This window comes from Primulina tabacum, chromosome 10 (genome assembly GCF_025594145.1).
Source record: "Primulina tabacum isolate GXHZ01 chromosome 10, ASM2559414v2, whole genome shotgun sequence".
Classification (NCBI taxonomy): domain Eukaryota; kingdom Viridiplantae; phylum Streptophyta; class Magnoliopsida; order Lamiales; family Gesneriaceae; genus Primulina; species Primulina tabacum.
Genome location: NC_134559.1, coordinates 40,497,734 through 40,515,525, shown reverse-complemented (window position 1 = coordinate 40,515,525; position 17,792 = coordinate 40,497,734). Strand labels below are relative to the sequence as shown.

The window sequence follows — 17,792 nt, the reverse complement described above, 5'->3', positions numbered from 1 at the left end:
GGGTCACCCATCCTCTGTCCTGCTCTCGCCCAAGCACGCTTAACTTCGGAGTTCTGATGGGATCCGGTGCATTAGTGCTGGTATGATCGCACACGACAATGGGTGGGATGTTTATTTTTATATCCCTCGAGTACGTGTGGAGCGGGCGGCGATGGACAACACGCGGCACTGCTCTCGCCCAATCATAACCATGAAGTTAAGCGTTCTGGCGCGATGGCAGAGCTTGGATGGGTGACCTCCCTGGGAAGACCTCGTGTCGCGACCGTTTACGTAAATTATGGATAAAACAGTCGAAATAATTGTTTTTAATGAGTTAACCGTCTCGGGAGTAATCTGCGTCATACCCTTCCGCACAGAACCGGCTCACGACAACAAAAATCGATAAATGTTCCCAGAAAATAGAAAAAAAAATAAGAAGGAAATAACGAATGTAAAGTTATTATTATGCCTGGGATACGATAAAATGGAACCGGAATCGAATTTCGAACTTCCTAAGCGGATTTCTCGAGGAAACGAAAGCTTAACAGAAGCGGTAAATCGCAAATTAGAGGGTCTTAGAGAAGAAATTCGGCTAAAATCTCGTCAGCTCATTGCTTAGTAATGAGTCTCGTCCGTTTGCCCGTTTACAATCAAATTAGCCTACAATTTTGTCCAAATCCGGCAGTGCCCGAGCTACTTTCATTTCACATGTCTTATTTGGTCCCGATCGAGATTCAGATGATTTGAGACGACTGTCAACAAGTAATCAAAAATAGAAAAATACGAAAAAGGGTGCAACACGAGGACTTCCCAGGGGGTCACCCATCTTAGTACTGCTCTCGCCCAAGCACGCTTAACTTCGGAGTTCTGATGGGATCCGGTGCATTAGTGCTGGTATGATCGCACCCGACAATGAGTGGGATGTTTATTCTTATATCCCTCGAGTACGTGTGGAGCGGGCGGCGATGGACAACACGCGGCACTGCTCTCGCCCAATCATAACCATGAAGTTAAGTGTTCTGGCGCGATGGCAGAGCTTGGATGGGTGACCTCCCTGGGAAGACCTCGTGTCGCGACCGTTTACGTAAATTATGGATAAAACAGTCGAAATAATTGTTTTTAATGAGTTAACCGTCTCGGGAGTAATCTGCGTCATACCCTTCCACACAGAACCGGCTCACGACAACAAAAATCGATAAATGTTACCAGAAAATAGAAAAAAAAATAAGAAGAAGGAAATAACGAATGTAAAGCTATTATTATGCCTCGGATACAATAAAATGGAACCGGAATCGAATTTCGAACTTCCAAAGCGGATTTCTCGAGGAAACGAAAGCTTAACAGAAACGGTAAATCGCAAATTAGAGGGTCTTAGAGAAGGAATTCGGCTAAAATCTCGTCAGCTTATTGCGTAGTAATGAGTATCGTCCGTTTGCCCGTTTACAATCAAATCAGCCTACAATTTTGTCCAAATCCGGCAGTGCCCGAGCTACTTTCATTTCACATGTCTTATTTGGTCCCGATCGAGATTCAGATGATTTGAGCCGAAAATCGTCTGTCAACAAGTAATCAAAAATAGAAAAACACGAAAAAGGGTGCAACACGAGGACTTCCCAGGGGGTCATCCATCCTAGTACTGCTCTCGCCCAAGCACGCTTAACTTCGGAGTTCTGATGGGATCCGGTGCATTAGTGCTGGTATGATCGCACCCGACATTGAGTGGGATGTTTATTCTTATATCCCTCGAGTACGTGTGGAGCGGGCGGCGATGGACAACACGCGGCACTGCTTTCGCCCAATCATAACTACGAAGTTAAGCGTTCTGGCGCGATGGCAGAGGTAGTATGGGTGACCTCCCTTAGAAGACCTCGTGTCGCGATCGTTTACGTAAATTATGGATAAAACAGTCGAAATAATTGTTTTAAATTAGTTAACCGTCTCCGGAGTAATCTGCGTCATACCCTTCCGCACAGAACCGGCTCACGACAACAAAAATCGATAAATGTTCCCAGAAAATAGAAAAAAAAATAAGAAGAAGGAAATAACGAATGTAAAGCTATTATTATGCCTGGGATACGATAAAATGGAACCGGAATCGAATTTCGAACTTCCTAAGCGGATTTCTCGAGGAAACGAAAGCTTAACAGAAGCGGTAAATCGCAAATTAGAGGGTCTTAGAGAAGGAATTCGGCTAAAATCTCGTCAGCTCATTGCTTAGTAATGAGTCTCGTCCGTTTGTCCGTTTACAATCAAATTAGCCTACAATTTTGTCCAAATCCGGCAGTGCCCGAGCTACTTTCATTTCACATGTCTTATCTGGTCCCGATCGAGATTCAGATGATTTGAGCCGAAAATCGTCTGTCAACAAGTAATCAAAAATAGAAAAACACGAAAAAGGGTGCAACACGAGGACTTCCCAGGGTGTCACCCATCCTAGTACTGCTCTCGCCCAATCACGCTTAACTTCGGAGTTCTGATGGGATCCGGTGCATTAGTGCTCGTAAGATCGCACCCGACATTGAGTGGGATGTTTATTCTTATATCCCTCGAGTACGTGTGGAGCGAACGGCGATGGACAACACGCGGCACTGCTCTCGCCCAATCATAACCATAAAGTTAAGCGTTCTGGCGCGATGGCAGAGCTAGGATGGGTGACCTCCCTGGGAAGACCTCGTGTCGCGACCGTTTACGTAAATTATGGATAAAACAGTCGAAATAATTGTTTTTAATGAGTTAACCGTCTCGGGAGTAATCTGCGTCATACCCTTCCACACAGAACCGGCTCACGACAACAAAAATCGATAAATGTTCCCAGAAAATAGAAAAAAAAATAAGAAGAAGGAAATAACGAATGTAAAGCTATTATTATGCCTCGGATACGATAAAATGGAACCGGAATCGAATTTCGAACTTCCTAAGCGGATTTCTCGAGGAAACGAAAGCTTAACAGAAGCGGTAAATCGCAAATTAGAGGGTCTTAGAGAAGGAATTCGGCTAAAATCTCGTCAGCTTATTGCGTAGTAATGAGTATCGTCCGTTTGCCCGTTTACAATCAAATCAGCCTACAATTTTGTCCAAATCCGGCAGTGCCCGAGCTACTTTCATTTCACATGTCTTATTTGGTCCCGATCGAGATTCAGATGATTTGAGCCGAAAATCGTCTGTCAACAAGTAATCAAAAATAGAAAAACACGAAAAAGGGTGCAACACGAGGACTTCCCAGGGGGTCACCCATCCTAGTACTGCTCTCGCCCAAGCACGCTTAACTTCGGAGTTCTGATGGGATCCGGTGCATTAGTGCTGGTATGATCGCACCCGATAATGAGTGATATGTTTATTCTTATATCCTTCGAGTACGTGTGGAGCGGGCGGCGATGGACAACACGCGGCCCTGCTCTCGCCCAATCATAACCATGAAGTTAAGCGTTCTGGCGCGATGGCAGAGCTAGGATGGGTGACCTCCCTGGGAAGACCTCGTATCGCGACCGTTTACGTAAATTATGGATAAAACAGTCGAAATAATTGTTTTAAATTAGTTAACCGTCTCCGGAGTAATCTGCGTCATACCCTTCCGCACAGAACCGGCTCACGACAACAAAAATCGATAAATGTTCCCAGAAAATAGAAAAAAAAATAAGAAGAAGGAAATAACGAATGTAAAGCTATTATAATGCCTGGGATACGATAAAATGGAACCGGAATCGAATTTCGAACTTCCTAAGCGGATTTCTCGAGGAAACGAAAGCTTAACAAAAGCGGTAAATCGCAAATTAGAGGGTCTTAGAGAAGAAATTCGGCTAAAATCTCGTCAGCTCATTGCTTAGTAATGAGTCTCGTCCGTTTACCCGTTTACAATCAAATTAGCCTACAATTTTGTCCAAATCCGGCAGTGCCCGAGCTACTTTCATTTCACATGTCTTATCTGGTCCCGATCGAGATTCAGATGATTTGAGCCGAAAATCGTCTGTCAACAAGTAATCAAAAATAGAAAAACACGAAGAAGGATGCAACACGAGGACTTCCCAGGGGGTCACCCATCCTAGTACTGCTCTCGCCCAAGCACGCTTAACTTCGGAGTTCTGATGGGATCCGGTACATTAGTGCTCGTATGATCGCACCCGACATTGAGTGGGATGTTTATTCTTATATCCCTCGAGTACGTGTGGAGCGGGCGGCGATGGACAACACGCGGCACTGCTTTCGCCCAATCATAACTATGAAGTTAAGCGTTCTGGCGCGATGGCAGAGGTAGTATGGGTGACCTCCCTTAGAAGACCTCGTGTCGCGATCGTTTACGTAAATTATGGATAAAACAGTCGAAATAATTGTTTTAAATTAGTTAACCGTCTCCGGAGTAATCTGCGTCATACCCTTCCGCACAGAACCGGCTCACGACAACAAAAATCGATAAATGTTCCCAGAAAATAGAAAAAAATATAAGAAGAAGGAAATAACGAATGTAAAGCTATTATTATGCCTGGGATACGATAAAATGGAACCGGAATCGAATTTCGAACTTCCTAAGCGGATTTCTCGAGGAAACGAAAGCTTAACAGAAGCGGTAAATCGCAAATTAGAGGGTCTTAGAGAAGGAATTCGGCTAAAATCTCGTCAGCTCATTGCTTAGTAATGAGTCTCGTCCGTTTGCCCGTTTACAATCAAATTAGCCTACAATTTTGTCCAAATCCGGCAGTGCCCGAGCTACTTTCATTTCACATGTCTTATCTGGTCCCGATCGAGATTCAGATGATTTGAGCCGAAAATCGTCTGTCAACAAGTAATCAAAAATAGAAAAACACGAAAAAGGGTGCAACACGAGGACTTCCCAGGGTGTTACCCATCCTAGTACTGCTCTCGCCCAAGCACGCTTAACTTCGGAGTTCTGATGGGATCCGGTGCATTAGTGCTCGTAAGATCGCACCCGACATTGAGTGGGATGTTTATTCTTATATCCCTCGAGTACGTGTGGAGCGGGCGGCGATGGACAACACGCGGCACTGCTCTCGCCCAATCATAACCATGAAGTTAAGCGTTCTGGCGCGATGGCAGAGCTAGGATGGGTGACCTCCCTGGGAAGACCTCGTGTCGCGACCGTTTACGTAAATTATGGATAAAACAGTCGAAATAATTGTTTTTAATGAGTTAACCGTCTCCGGAGTAATCTGCGTCATACCCTTCCGCACAGAACCGGCTCACGACAACAAAAATCGATAAATGTTCCCAGAAAATAGAAAAAAAAATAAGAAGAAGGAAATAACGAATGTAAAGCTATTATTATGCCTCGGATACGATAAAATGGAACCGGAATCGAATTTCGAACTTCCTAAGCGGATTTCTCGAGGAAACGAAAGCTTAACAGAAGCGGTAAATCGCAAATTAGAGGGTCTTAGAGAAGGAATTCGGCTAAAATCTCGTCAGCTCATTGCTTAGGAATGAGTCTCGTCCGGTTGCCCGTTTACAATCAAATTAGCCTACAATTTTGTCCAAATCCGGCAGTGCCCGAGCTACTTTCATTTTACATGTCTTATCTGGTCCCGATCGAGATTCAGATGATTTGAGCCGAAAATCGTCTGTCAACAAGTAATCAAAAATAGAAAAACACGAAAAAGGATGCAACACGAGGACTTCCCAGGGGGTCACCCATCCTAGTACTGCTCTCGCCCAAGCACGCTTTGTTAAGCTTTCGTTTCCTCGAGAAATCCGCTGAGGAAGTTCGAATTTCGATTCCGGTTCCATTTTGTCGTATCCCAGGCATAATAATAGCTTTACATTTGTTATTTCCTTCTTCATAATTTTTTTTCTATTTTCTGGGAACATTTATCGATTTTTGTTGTCGTGAGCCGGTTCTGTGCGGAAGGGTATGACGCAGATTACTCCGGAGACGGTTAACTCATTAAAAACAATTATTTCGACTGTTTTATCCATAATTTACGTAAACGGTCGCGACACGAGGTCTTCCCAGGGAGGTCACCCATCCTAGCTCTGCCATCGAGCTAGAACGCTTAACTTCATGGTTATGATTGGGCGAGAGCAGTGCCGCGTGTTGTCCATCGCCGCCCGCTCCACACGTACTCGAGGGATATAAGAATAAACATCCCACTCAATGTCGGGTGCGATCATACCAGCACTAATGCACCGGATCCCATCAGAACTCCGAAGTTAAGCGTGCTTGTGCGAGAGCAGTACTTGGATGGGTGATCCCCTGGGATGTCCTCGTGTTGCAGACCTTTTCGTGTTTTTCTATTTTTGATTACTTGTTGACAGACGATTTTCGGCTCAAATCATCTGAATCTCGATCGGGACAAGATAAGACATGTGAAATGAAAGTAGCTCGGGCACTGCCGGATTTGGACAAAATTGTAGGCTAATTTGATTTTAAACGGGCAAACGGACTAGACTCATTACTACGCAATGAGCTGACGAGATTTTAGCCGAATTCCTTCTCTAAGACCCTCTAATTTGCGATTTACCGCTTCTGTTAAGCTTTCGTTTCCTCGAGAAATCCGCTTAGGAAGTTCGAAATTCGATTCCGGTTCCATTTTATCGTATCCCAGGCATAATAATAGCTTTACATTCGTTATTTCCTTCTTCATAATTTTTTTTCTATTTTCTGGGAACATTTATCGATTTTTGTTGTCGTGAGCCGGTTCTGTGCGGAAGGGTATGACGCAGATTACTCCGGAGACGGTTAACTCATTAAAAAAAATTATTTCGACTGTTTTAACCATAATTTACGTAACCGGTCGTGACACGAGGTCTTCCCAGGGAGGTCACCCATCCTAGCTCTACCATCGCGCCAGAACGCTTAACTTCATGGTTATGATTGGGCGAGAGCAGTGCCGCGTGTTGTCCATCGCCGCCCGCTCCACACGTACTCGAGGGATATAAGAATAAACATCCCACTCAATGTCGGGTGCGATCATACCAGCACTAATGCACCGGATTCCATCAGAACTCCGAAGTTAAGCGTGCTTGGACTAGAGCAGTACTAGGATGGGTCACCCCCTGGGAAGTCCTCGTGTTGCACCCCTTTTCGTGTTTTTCTATTTTTGATTACTTGGTGACAGACGATTTTCGGCTCAAATCATCTGAATATCGATCGGGACCAGATAAGACATGTGAAATGAAAGTAGCTCGGGCACTGCCGGATTTTGACAAAATTGTAGGCTAATTTTATTGTAAACGGGCAAACGGACGAGACTCATTACTACGCAATGAGCTGACGAGATTTTAGCCGAATTCCTTCTCTAAGACCCTCTAATTTGCGATTTACCGCTTCTGTTAAGCTTTCGTTTCCTCGAGAAATCCGCTTAGGAAGTTCGAAATTCGATTTCGGTTCCATTTTATCGTATCCCAGACTTAATAATAGCTTTACATTCGTTATTTCCTTCTTCTTATTTTTATTCTATTTTCTGGGAACATTTATCGATTTTTGTTGTCGTCAGCCGGTTCTGTGCGGAAGGGTATAACGCAGATTACTCCGGAGACGGTTAACTAATTAAAAACAATTATTTAGACTGTTTTATCCATAATTTACGTAAACGATCGCGACACGAGGTCTTCCCAGAGAGGTCACCCATCCTAGCTCTGCCATCGCGCCAGAATGCTTAACTTCGTGGTTATGATTGGGCGAGAGCAGTGCCGCATGTTGTCCATCGCCGCCCGCTCCACACGTACTCGAGGGATATAAGAATAAACATCCCACTCAATGTCGGGTGCGATCATACCAGCACTAATGCACCGGATCCCATCAGAACTCCGAAGTTAAGCGTGCTTGGGCGAGAGCAGTACTAGGATGGGTGACCCCTGGGAAGTCCTCGTGTTGCTCCCTTTTTAGTGTTTTTCTATTTTTGATTACTTGTTGACAGACGATTTTCGGCTCAAATCATCTGAATCTCGATCGGGACCGAGATAAGACATGTGAAATGAAAGTAGCCCGGCACTGCCGGATTTGGACAAAATTGTAGGCTAATTTGATTGTAAACGGGCAAACAGACGAGACTCATTACTACGCAATGAGTTGACGAGATTTTAGCCGAATTCCTTCTATAAGACCCTCTAATTTGCGATTTAACGCTTCTGTTAAGCTTTCGTTTCCTCGAGAAATCCGATTAGGAAGTTCAAAATTCGATTCCGGTTCCATTTTATCGTATCCCAGGCATAATAATAGCTTTACATTCGTTATTTCCTTCTTCTTATTTTTTTTCTATTTTCTGGGAACATTTATCGATTTTTGTTGTCGTGAGCCGGTTCTGTGCGGAAGGGTATGACGCAGATTACTTCGGAGACGGTTAACTCATTAAAAACAATTATTTCGACTTTTTTAACCATAATTTACGTAACCGATCGCGACAACGAGGTCTTTCCAGGAGGTCACCCATCCTAGCTCTGCCATCGCGCCAGAACGCTTAACTTCATGGTTATGATTGGGCGAGAGCAGTGCCGCGTGTTGTCCATCGCCGCCCGCTCCACACGTACTCGAGGGATATAAGAATAAACATCCCACTCAATGTCGGGTGCGATCATACCAGCACTAATGCACTCGGATCCCATCAGAACTCCGAAGTTAAGCGTGCTTGGGCGAGAGCAGTACTAGGATGGGTGACCCCTGGGAAGTCCTCGTGTTGCACCCCTTTTCGTGTTTTTCTATTTTTGATTACTTGTTGACAGACGATTTTCGGCTCAAATCATCTGAATCTCGATCGGGACCAGATAAGACATGTGAAATGAAAGTAGCTCGGGCACTGCCAGATTTGGACAAAATTGTAGGCTAATTTGATTGTAAACGGGCAAACGGACGAGACTCATTACTACGCAATGAGCTGACGAGATTTTAGCCGAATTCCTTCTCTAAGACCCTCTAATTTGCGATTTAACGCTTCTGTTAAGCTTTCGTTTCCTCGAGAAATCCGCTTAGGAAGTTCGAAATTCGATTCTGGTTCCATTTTATCGTATCCCAGGCATAATAATAGCTTTACATTCGTTATTTTCTTCTTCTTATTTTTTTTTCTATTTTCTGGGAACATTTATCGATTTTTGTTGTCGTGAGCCGGTTCTGTGCGAAAGGGTATGACGCAGATTACTCCGGAGACGGTTAACTCATTAAAAACAATTATTTCGACTGTTTTATCCATAATTTACGTAAACGATCGCGACACGAGGTCTTCCCAGGGAGGTCACCCATCCTACCTCTGCCATTGCGCCAGAACGCTTAACTTCATGGTTATGATTGGGCGAGAGCAGTGCCGCGTGTTGTCCATCGCCGCCCGCTCCACACGTACTCGAGGGATATAAGAATAAACATCCCACTCAATGTCGTGTGCGATCATACCAGCACTAATGCACCGGATCCCATCAGAACTCCGAAGTTAAGCGTGCTTGGGCGAGAGCAGTACTAGGATGGGTGACCTCCTTGGAAGTCCTCGTGTTGCACCCCTTTTCGTGTTTTTCTATTTTTGATTACTTGTTGACAGACGATTTTCGGCTCAAATAATCTGAATCTCGATCGGGACCAGATAAAACATGTGAAATGAAAGTAGCTCGGGCACTGCCGGATTTGGACAAAATTGTAGGCTAATTAGATTGTAAACGAGCAAACGGACGAGACTCATTACTACGCAATGAGCTGACGAGATTTTAGCCGAATTCCTTCTCTAAGACCCTCTAATTTGCGATTTAACGCTTCTGTTAAGCTTTCGTTTCCTCGAGAAATCCGCTTAGGAAGTTCGAAATTCGATTCCGGTTCCATTTTATCGTATCCCAGGCATAATAATAGCTTTACATTCGTTATTTCCTTCTTCTTATTTTTTTTCTATTTTCTGGGAACATTTATCGATTTTTGTTGTCGTGAGCCGGTTCTGTGCGGAAGGGTATGACGCAGATTACTCCGGAGACGGTTAACTCATTAAAAACAATTATTTCGACTGTTTTATCCATAATTTACGTAAACGATCGCGACACGAGGTCTTCCCAGGGAGGTCACCCATCCTAGCTCTGCCATCGCGCTAGAACGCTTAACTTCATGGTTATGATTGGGCGAGAGCAGTGCCGCGTGTTGTCCATCGCCGCCCGCTCCACACGTACTCGAGGGATATAAGAATAAACATCCCACTCAATGTCGGGTGCGATCATACCAGCACTAATGCACCGGATCCCATCAGAACTCCGAAGTTAAGCGTGCTTGGGCGAGAGCAGTACTAGGATGGGTGACCCCCTGGGATGTCCTCGTGTTGCACACCTTTTCGTGTTTTTCTATTTTTGATTACTTGTTGACAGACGATTTTCGGCTCAAATCATCTGAATCTCGATCGGGACCAGATAAGACATGTGAAATGAAAGTAGCTCGGGCACTGCCGGATTTGGACAAAATTGTAGGCTAATTTGATTGTAAACGGGCAAACGGACTAGACTCATTACTACGCAATGAGCTGACGAGATTTTAGCCGAATTCCTTCTCTAAGACCCTCTAATTTGCGATTTACCGCTTCTGTTAAGCTTTCGTTTCCTCGAGAAATCCGCTTAGGAAGTTCGAAATTCGATTCCGGTTCCATTTTATCGTATCCCAGGCATAATAATAGCTTTACATTCGTTATTTCCTTCTTCTTATTTTTTTTCTATTTTCTGGGAACATTTATCGATTTTTGTTGTCGTGAGCCGGTTCTGTGCGGAAGGGTATGACGCAGATTACTCCGGAGACGGTTAACTCATTAAAAACAATTATTTCGACTGTTTTAATCCATAATTTACGTAACCGGTCGCGACACGAGGTCTTCCCAGGGAGGTCACCCATCCTAGCTCTACCATCGCGCCAGAACGCTTAACTTCATGGTTATGATTGGGCGAGAGCAGTGCCGCGTGTTGTCCATCGCCGCCCGCTCCACACGTACTCGAGGGATATAAGAATAAACATCCCACTCAATGTCGGGTGCGATCATACCAGCACTAATGCACCGGATTCCATCAGAACTCCGAAGTTAAGCGTGCTTGGACTAGAGCAGTACTAGGATGGGTCACCCCCTGGGAAGTCCTCGTTTTGCACCTTATTCGTGTTTTTCTATTTTTGATTACTTGGTGACAGACGATTTTCGGCTCAAATCATCTGAATATCGATCGGGACCAGATAAGACATGTGAAATGAAAGTAGCTCGGGCACTGCCGGATTTGGACAAAATTGTAGGCTAATTTGATTGTAAACGGGCAAACGGACGAGACTCATTACTACGCAATGAGCTGACGAGATTTTAGCCGAATTCCTTCTCTAAGACCCTCTAATTTGCGATTTACCGCTTCTGTTAAGCTTTCGTTTCCTCGAGAAATCCGCTTAGGAAGTTCGAAATTCGATTCGGTTCCATTTTATCGTATCCCAGACTTAATAATAGCTTTACATTCGTTATTTCCTTCTTCTTATTTTTATTCTATTTTCTGGGAACATTTATCGATTTTTGTTGTCGTGCAGCCGGTTCTGTGCGGAAGGGTATGACGCAGATTACTCCGGAGACGGTTAACTAATTAAAAACAATTATTTAGACTGTTTTAATCCATAATTTACGTAAACGATCGCGACACGAGGTCTTCCCAGGGAGGTCACCCATCCTAGCTCTGCCATCGCGCCAGAATGCTTAACTTCAGTGGTTATGATTGGGCGAGAGCAGTGCCGCAGTGTTGTCCATCGCCGCCCGCTCCACACGTACTCGAGGGATATAAGAATAAACATCCCACTCAATGTCGGGTGCGATCATACCAGCACTAATGCACCGGATCCCATCAGAACTCCGAAGTTAAGCGTGCTTGGGCGAGAGAAGTACTAGGATGGGTGACCCCTGGGAAGTCCTCGTGTTGCATCCCTTTTTAGTGTTTTTCTATTTTTGATTACTTGTTGACAGACGATTTTCGGCTCAAATCATCTGAATCTCGATCGGGACCAGATAAGACATGTGAAATGAAAGTAGCCTCGGGCACTGCCGGATTTGGACAAAATTGTAGGCTAATTTGATTGTAAACGGGCAAACGGACGAGACTCATTACTACGCAATGAGTTGACGAGATTTTAGCCGAATTCCTTCTATAAGACCCTCTAATTTGCGATTTAACGCTTCTGTTAAGCTTTCGTTTCCTCGAGAAATCCGCTTAGGAAGTTCGAAATTCGATTCCGGTTCCATTTTATCGTATCCCAGGCATAATAATAGCTTTACATTCGTTATTTCCTTCTTCTTATTTTTTTTCTATTTTCTGGGAACATTTATCGATTTTTGTTGTCGTGAGCCGGTTCTGTGCGGAAGGGTATGACGCAGATTACTCCGGAGACGGTTAACTCATTAAAAACAATTATTTCGACTGTTTTAACCATAATTTACGTAACCGGTCGCGACACGAGGTCTTCCAGGGAGGTCACCCATCCTAGCTCTGCCATCGCGCCAGAACGCTTAACTTCATGGTTATGATTGGGCGAGAGCAGTGCCGCGTGTTGTCCATCGCCGCCCGCTCCACACGTACTCGAGGGATATAAGAATAAACATCCCACTCAATGTCGGGTGCGATCATACCAGCACTAATGCACCGGATCCCATCAGAACTCCGAAGTTAAGCGTGCTTGGGCGAGAGCAGTACTAGGATGGGTGACCCCTGGGAAGTCCTCGTGTTGCACCCCTTTTCGTGTTTTTCTATTTTTGATTACTTGTTGACAGACGATTTTCGGCTCAAATCATCTGAATCTCGATCGGGACCAGATAAGACATGTGAAATGAAAGTAGCTCGGGCACTGCCGGATTTGGACAAAATTGTAGGCTAATTTGATTGTAAACGGGCAAACGGACGAGACTCATTACTACGCAATGAGCTGACGAGATTTTAGCCGAATTCCTTCTCTAAGACCCTCTAATTTGCGATTTAACGCTTCTGTTAAGCTTTCGTTTCCTCGAGAAATCCGCTTAGGAAGTTCGAAATTCGATTCCGGTTCCATTTTATCGTATCCCAGGCATAATAATAGCTTTACATTCGTTATTTCCTTCTTCTTATTTTTTTTCTATTTTCTGGGAACATTTATCGATTTTTGTTGTCGTGAGCCGGTTCTGTGCGGAAGGGTATGACGCAGATTACTCCGGAGACGGTTAACTCATTAAAAACAATTATTTCGACTGTTTTATCCATAATTTACGTAAACGATCGCGACACGAGGTCTTCCCAGGGAGGTCACCCATCCTAGCTCTGCCATCGCGCCAGAACGCTTAACTTCATGGTTATGATTGGGCGAGAGCAGTGCCGCGTGTTGTCCATCGCCGCCCGCTCCACACGTACTCGAGGGATATAAGAATAAACATCCCACTCAATGTCGGGTGCGATCATACCAGCACTAATGCACCGGATCCCATCAGAACTCCGAAGTTAAGCGTGCTTGGGCGAGAGCAGTACTAGGATGGGTGACCCCCTGGGAAGTCCTCGTGTTGCACCCCTTTTCGTGTTTTTCTATTTTTGATTACTTGTTGACAGACGATTTTCGGCTCAAATCATCTGAATCTCGATCGGGACCAGATAAGACATGTGAAATGAAAGTAGCTCGGGCACTGCCGGATTTGGACAAAATTGTAGGCTAATTTGATTGTAAACGGGCAAACGGACGAGACTCATTACTACGCAATGAGCTGACGAGATTTTAGCCGAATTCCTTCTCTAAGACCCTCTAATTTGCGATTTAACGCTTCTGTTAAGCTTTCGTTTCCTCGAGAAATCCGCTTAGGAAGTTCGAAATTCGATTCCGGTTCCATTTTATCGTATCCCAGGCATAATAATAGCTTTACATTCGTTATTTCCTTCTTCTTATTTTTTTTCTATTTTCTGGGAACATTTATCGATTTTTGTTGTCGTGAGCCGGTTCTGTGCGGAAGGGTATGACGCAGATTACTCCGGAGACGGTTAACTCATTAAAAACAATTATTTCGACTGTTTTATCCATAATTTACGTAAACGATCGCGACACGAGGTCTTCCCAGGGAGGTCACCCATCCTAGCTCTGCCATCGCGCCAGAACGCTTAACTTCATGGTTATGATTGGGCGAGAGCAGTGCCGCGTGTTGTCCATCGCCGCCCGCTCCACACGTACTCGAGGGATATAAGAATAAACATCCCACTCAATGTCGGGTGCGATCATACCAGCACTAATGCACCGGATCCCATCAGAACTCCGAAGTTAAGCGTGCTTGGGCGAGAGCAGTACTAGGATGGGTGACCCCCTGGGAAGTCCTCGTGTTGCACCCTTTTTCGTGTTTTTCTATTTTTGATTACTTGTTGACAGACGATTTTCGGCTCAAATCATCTGAATCTCGATCGGGACCAGATAAGACATGTGAAATGAAAGTAGCTCGGGCACTGCCGGATTTGGACAAAATTGTAGGCTAATTTGATTGTAAACGGGCAAACGGACGAGACTCATTACTACGCAATGAGCTTGACGAGATTTTAGCCGAATTCCTTCTCTAAGACCCTCTAATTTGCGATTTACCGCTTCTGTTAAGCTTTCGTTTCCTCGAGAAATCCGCTTAGGAAGTTCGAAATTCGATTCCGGTTCCATTTTATCGTATCCCAGGCATAATAATAGCTTTACATTCGTTATTTCCTTCTTCTTATTTTTTTTCTATTTTCTGGGAACATTTATCGATTTTTGTTGTCGTGAGCCGGTTCTGTGCGGAAGGGTATGACGCAGATTACTCCGGAGACGGTTAACTCATTAAAAACAATTATTTCGACTGTTTTATCCATAATTTACGTAAACGATCGCGACACGAGGTCTTCCCAGGGAGGTCACCCATCCTAGCTCTGCCATCGCGCCAGAACGCTTAACTTCATGGTTATGATTGGGCGAGAGCAGTGCCGCGTGTTGTCCATCGCCGCCCGCTCCACACGTACTCGAGGGATATAAGAATAAACATCCCACTCAATGTCGGGTGCGATCATACCAGCACTAATGCACCGGATCCCATCAGAACTCCGAAGTTAAGCGTGCTTGGGCGAGAGCAGTACTAGGATGGGTGACCCCTGGGAAGTCCTCGTGTTGCACCCTTTTCGTGTTTTTCTATTTTTGATTACTTGTTGACAGACGATTTTCGGCTCAAATCATCTGAATCTCGATCGGGACCAGATAAGACATGTGAAATGAAAGTAGCTCGGGCACTGCCGGATTTGGACAAAATTGTAGGCTAATTTGATTGTAAACGGGCAAACGGACGAGACTCATTACTACGCAATGAGCTGACGAGATTTTAGCCGAATTCCTTCTCTAAGACCCTCTAATTTGCGATTTAACGCTTCTGTTAAGCTTTCGTTTCCTCGAGAAATCCGCTTAGGAAGTTCGAAATTCGATTCCGGTTCCATTTTATCGTATCCCAGGCATAATAATAGCTTTACATTCGTTATTTCCTTCTTCTTATTTTTTTTCTATTTTCTGGGAACATTTATCGATTTTTGTTGTCGTGAGCCGGTTCTGTGCGGAAGGGTATGACGCAGATTACTCCGGAGACGGTTAACTCATTAAAAACAATTATTTCGACTGTTTTATCCATAATTTACGTAAACGATCGCGACACGAGGTCTTCCCAGGGAGGTCACCCATCCTAGCTCTGCCATCGCGCCAGAACGCTTAACTTCATGGTTATGATTGGGCGAGAGCAGTGCCGCGTGTTGTCCATCGCCGCCCGCTCCACACGTACTCGAGGGATATAAGAATAAACATCCCACTCAATGTCGGGTGCGATCATACCAGCACTAATGCACCGGATCCCATCAGAACTCCGAAGTTAAGCGTGCTTGGGCGAGAGCAGTACTAGGATGGGTGACCCCTGGGAAGTCCTCGTGTTGCACCCTTTTCGTGTTTTTCTATTTTTGATTACTTGTTGACAGACGATTTTCGGCTCAAATCATCTGAATCTCGATCGGGACCAGATAAGACATGTGAAATGAAAGTAGCTCGGGCACTGCCGGATTTGGACAAAATTGTAGGCTAATTTGATTGTAAACGGGCAAACGGACGAGACTCATTACTACGCAATGAGCTGACGAGATTTTAGCCGAATTCCTTCTCTAAGACCCTCTAATTTGCGATTTAACGCTTCTGTTAAGCTTTCGTTTCCTCGAGAAATCCGCTTAGGAAGTTCGAAATTCGATTCCGGTTCCATTTTATCGTATCCCAGGCATAATAATAGCTTTACATTCGTTATTTCCTTCTTCTTATTTTTTTTCTATTTTCTGGGAACATTTATCGATTTTTGTTGTCGTGAGCCGGTTCTGTGCGGAAGGGTATGACGCAGATTACTCCGGAGATGGTTAACTCATTAAAAACAATTATTTCGACTGTTTTATCCATAATTTACGTAAACGATCGCGACACGAGGTCTTCCCAGGGAGGTCACCCATCCTAGCTCTGCCATCGCGCCAGAACGCTTAACTTCATGGTTATGATTGGGCGAGAGCAGTGCCGCGTGTTGTCCATCGCCGCCCGCTCCACACGTACTCGAGGGATATAAGAATAAACATCCCACTCAATGTCGGGTGCGATCATACCAGCACTAATGCACCGGATCCCATCAGAACTCCGAAGTTAAGCGTGCTTGGGCGAGAGCAGTACTAGGATGGGTGACCCCCTGGGAAGTCCTCGTGTTGCACCCTTTTCGTGTTTTTCTATTTTTGATTACTTGTTGACAGACGATTTTCGGCTCAAATCATCTGAATCTCGATCGGGACCAGATAAGACATGTGAAATGAAAGTAGCTCGGGCACTGCCGGATTTGGACAAAATTGTAGGCTAATTTGATTGTAAACGGGCAAACGGACGAGACTCATTACTACGCAATGAGCTGACGAGATTTTAGCCGAATTCCTTCTCTAAGACCCTCTAATTTGCGATTTAACGCTTCTGTTAAGCTTTCGTTTCCTCGAGAAATCCGCTTAGGAAGTTCGAAATTCGATTCCGGTTCCATTTTATCGTATCCCAGGCATAATAATAGCTTTACATTCGTTATTTCCTTCTTCTTATTTTTTTTCTATTTTCTGGGAACATTTATCGATTTTTGTTGTCGTGAGCCGGTTCTGTGCGGAAGGGTATGACGCAGATTACTCCGGAGACGGTTAACTCATTAAAAACAATTATTTCGACTGTTTTATCCATAATTTACGTAAACGATCGCGACACGAGGTCTTCCCAGGGAGGTCACCCATCCTAGCTCTGCCATCGCGCCAGAACGCTTAACTTCATGGTTATGATTGGGCGAGAGCAGTGCCGCGTGTTGTCCATCGCCGCCCGCTCCACACGTACTCGAGGGATATAAGAATAAACATCCCACTCAATGTCGGGTGCGATCATACCAGCACTAATGCACCGGATCCCATCAGAACTCCGAAGTTAAGCGTGCTTGGGCGAGAGCAGTACTAGGATGGGTGACCCCCTGGGAAGTCCTCGTGTTGCACCCTTTTCGTGTTTTTCTATTTTTGATTACTTGTTGACAGACGATTTTCGGCTCAAATCATCTGAATCTCGATCGGGACCAGATAAGACATGTGAAATGAAAGTAGCTCGGGCACTGCCGGATTTGGACAAAATTGTAGGCTAATTTGATTGTAAACGGGCAAACGGACGAGACTCATTACTACGCAATGAGCTGACGAGATTTTAGCCGAATTCCTTCTCTAAGACCCTCTAATTTGCGATTTACCGCTTCTGTTAAGCTTTCGTTTCCTCGAGAAATCCGCTTAGGAAGTTCGAAATTCGATTCCGGTTCCATTTTATCGTATCCCAGGCATAATAATAGCTTTACATTCGTTATTTCCTT

At 44.7% G+C, this 17,792-nt stretch overlaps 21 non-coding genes across 21 annotated transcripts; 15 read left to right on the top strand and 6 right to left on the bottom strand.

Annotated features, from left to right (window-relative positions):
• Nucleotides 1-768: 768 nt before the first annotated feature.
• Nucleotides 769-887, bottom strand: LOC142507180 (5S ribosomal RNA). Its single transcript, XR_012805442.1, has one exon. It is a non-coding gene; the product is annotated as a 5S ribosomal RNA (ribosomal RNA).
• Nucleotides 888-1,571: 684 nt separating this feature from the next.
• On the bottom strand, nt 1,572-1,690 carry LOC142508766 (5S ribosomal RNA). The gene has a single exon (XR_012806969.1). It is a non-coding gene; the product is annotated as a 5S ribosomal RNA (ribosomal RNA).
• Nucleotides 1,691-2,374: 684 nt separating this feature from the next.
• On the bottom strand, nt 2,375-2,493 carry LOC142507940 (5S ribosomal RNA). The gene has a single exon (XR_012806176.1). It is a non-coding gene; the product is annotated as a 5S ribosomal RNA (ribosomal RNA).
• A 684-nt stretch (nt 2,494-3,177) lies between these two features.
• LOC142516973 (5S ribosomal RNA) lies at nt 3,178-3,296 on the bottom strand. The gene has a single exon (XR_012812739.1). It is a non-coding gene; the product is annotated as a 5S ribosomal RNA (ribosomal RNA).
• A 684-nt stretch (nt 3,297-3,980) lies between these two features.
• On the bottom strand, nt 3,981-4,099 carry LOC142513877 (5S ribosomal RNA). Its single transcript, XR_012809800.1, has one exon. It is a non-coding gene; the product is annotated as a 5S ribosomal RNA (ribosomal RNA).
• A 684-nt stretch (nt 4,100-4,783) lies between these two features.
• Nucleotides 4,784-4,902, bottom strand: LOC142517430 (5S ribosomal RNA). The gene has a single exon (XR_012813177.1). It is a non-coding gene; the product is annotated as a 5S ribosomal RNA (ribosomal RNA).
• Nucleotides 4,903-6,087: 1,185 nt separating this feature from the next.
• LOC142507954 (5S ribosomal RNA) lies at nt 6,088-6,206 on the top strand. The gene has a single exon (XR_012806189.1). It is a non-coding gene; the product is annotated as a 5S ribosomal RNA (ribosomal RNA).
• A 684-nt stretch (nt 6,207-6,890) lies between these two features.
• LOC142515079 (5S ribosomal RNA) lies at nt 6,891-7,009 on the top strand. Its single transcript, XR_012810941.1, has one exon. It is a non-coding gene; the product is annotated as a 5S ribosomal RNA (ribosomal RNA).
• Nucleotides 7,010-7,692: 683 nt separating this feature from the next.
• Nucleotides 7,693-7,810, top strand: LOC142513665 (5S ribosomal RNA). The gene has a single exon (XR_012809600.1). It is a non-coding gene; the product is annotated as a 5S ribosomal RNA (ribosomal RNA).
• A 683-nt stretch (nt 7,811-8,493) lies between these two features.
• LOC142514090 (5S ribosomal RNA) lies at nt 8,494-8,612 on the top strand. Its single transcript, XR_012810001.1, has one exon. It is a non-coding gene; the product is annotated as a 5S ribosomal RNA (ribosomal RNA).
• Nucleotides 8,613-9,296: 684 nt separating this feature from the next.
• Nucleotides 9,297-9,415, top strand: LOC142509714 (5S ribosomal RNA). The gene has a single exon (XR_012807874.1). It is a non-coding gene; the product is annotated as a 5S ribosomal RNA (ribosomal RNA).
• A 683-nt stretch (nt 9,416-10,098) lies between these two features.
• LOC142513596 (5S ribosomal RNA) lies at nt 10,099-10,217 on the top strand. The gene has a single exon (XR_012809535.1). It is a non-coding gene; the product is annotated as a 5S ribosomal RNA (ribosomal RNA).
• Nucleotides 10,218-10,901: 684 nt separating this feature from the next.
• On the top strand, nt 10,902-11,020 carry LOC142506287 (5S ribosomal RNA). The gene has a single exon (XR_012804582.1). It is a non-coding gene; the product is annotated as a 5S ribosomal RNA (ribosomal RNA).
• A 685-nt stretch (nt 11,021-11,705) lies between these two features.
• Nucleotides 11,706-11,823, top strand: LOC142512656 (5S ribosomal RNA). The gene has a single exon (XR_012808863.1). It is a non-coding gene; the product is annotated as a 5S ribosomal RNA (ribosomal RNA).
• Nucleotides 11,824-12,507: 684 nt separating this feature from the next.
• On the top strand, nt 12,508-12,625 carry LOC142510529 (5S ribosomal RNA). Its single transcript, XR_012808636.1, has one exon. It is a non-coding gene; the product is annotated as a 5S ribosomal RNA (ribosomal RNA).
• A 683-nt stretch (nt 12,626-13,308) lies between these two features.
• LOC142512790 (5S ribosomal RNA) lies at nt 13,309-13,427 on the top strand. The gene has a single exon (XR_012808876.1). It is a non-coding gene; the product is annotated as a 5S ribosomal RNA (ribosomal RNA).
• Nucleotides 13,428-14,110: 683 nt separating this feature from the next.
• Nucleotides 14,111-14,229, top strand: LOC142516961 (5S ribosomal RNA). Its single transcript, XR_012812728.1, has one exon. It is a non-coding gene; the product is annotated as a 5S ribosomal RNA (ribosomal RNA).
• A 684-nt stretch (nt 14,230-14,913) lies between these two features.
• On the top strand, nt 14,914-15,031 carry LOC142511485 (5S ribosomal RNA). The gene has a single exon (XR_012808747.1). It is a non-coding gene; the product is annotated as a 5S ribosomal RNA (ribosomal RNA).
• Nucleotides 15,032-15,713: 682 nt separating this feature from the next.
• On the top strand, nt 15,714-15,831 carry LOC142511474 (5S ribosomal RNA). The gene has a single exon (XR_012808746.1). It is a non-coding gene; the product is annotated as a 5S ribosomal RNA (ribosomal RNA).
• Nucleotides 15,832-16,513: 682 nt separating this feature from the next.
• Nucleotides 16,514-16,632, top strand: LOC142516950 (5S ribosomal RNA). The gene has a single exon (XR_012812716.1). It is a non-coding gene; the product is annotated as a 5S ribosomal RNA (ribosomal RNA).
• A 682-nt stretch (nt 16,633-17,314) lies between these two features.
• LOC142516937 (5S ribosomal RNA) lies at nt 17,315-17,433 on the top strand. The gene has a single exon (XR_012812704.1). It is a non-coding gene; the product is annotated as a 5S ribosomal RNA (ribosomal RNA).
• The last annotated feature ends 359 nt before the right edge of the window (nt 17,434-17,792 follow it).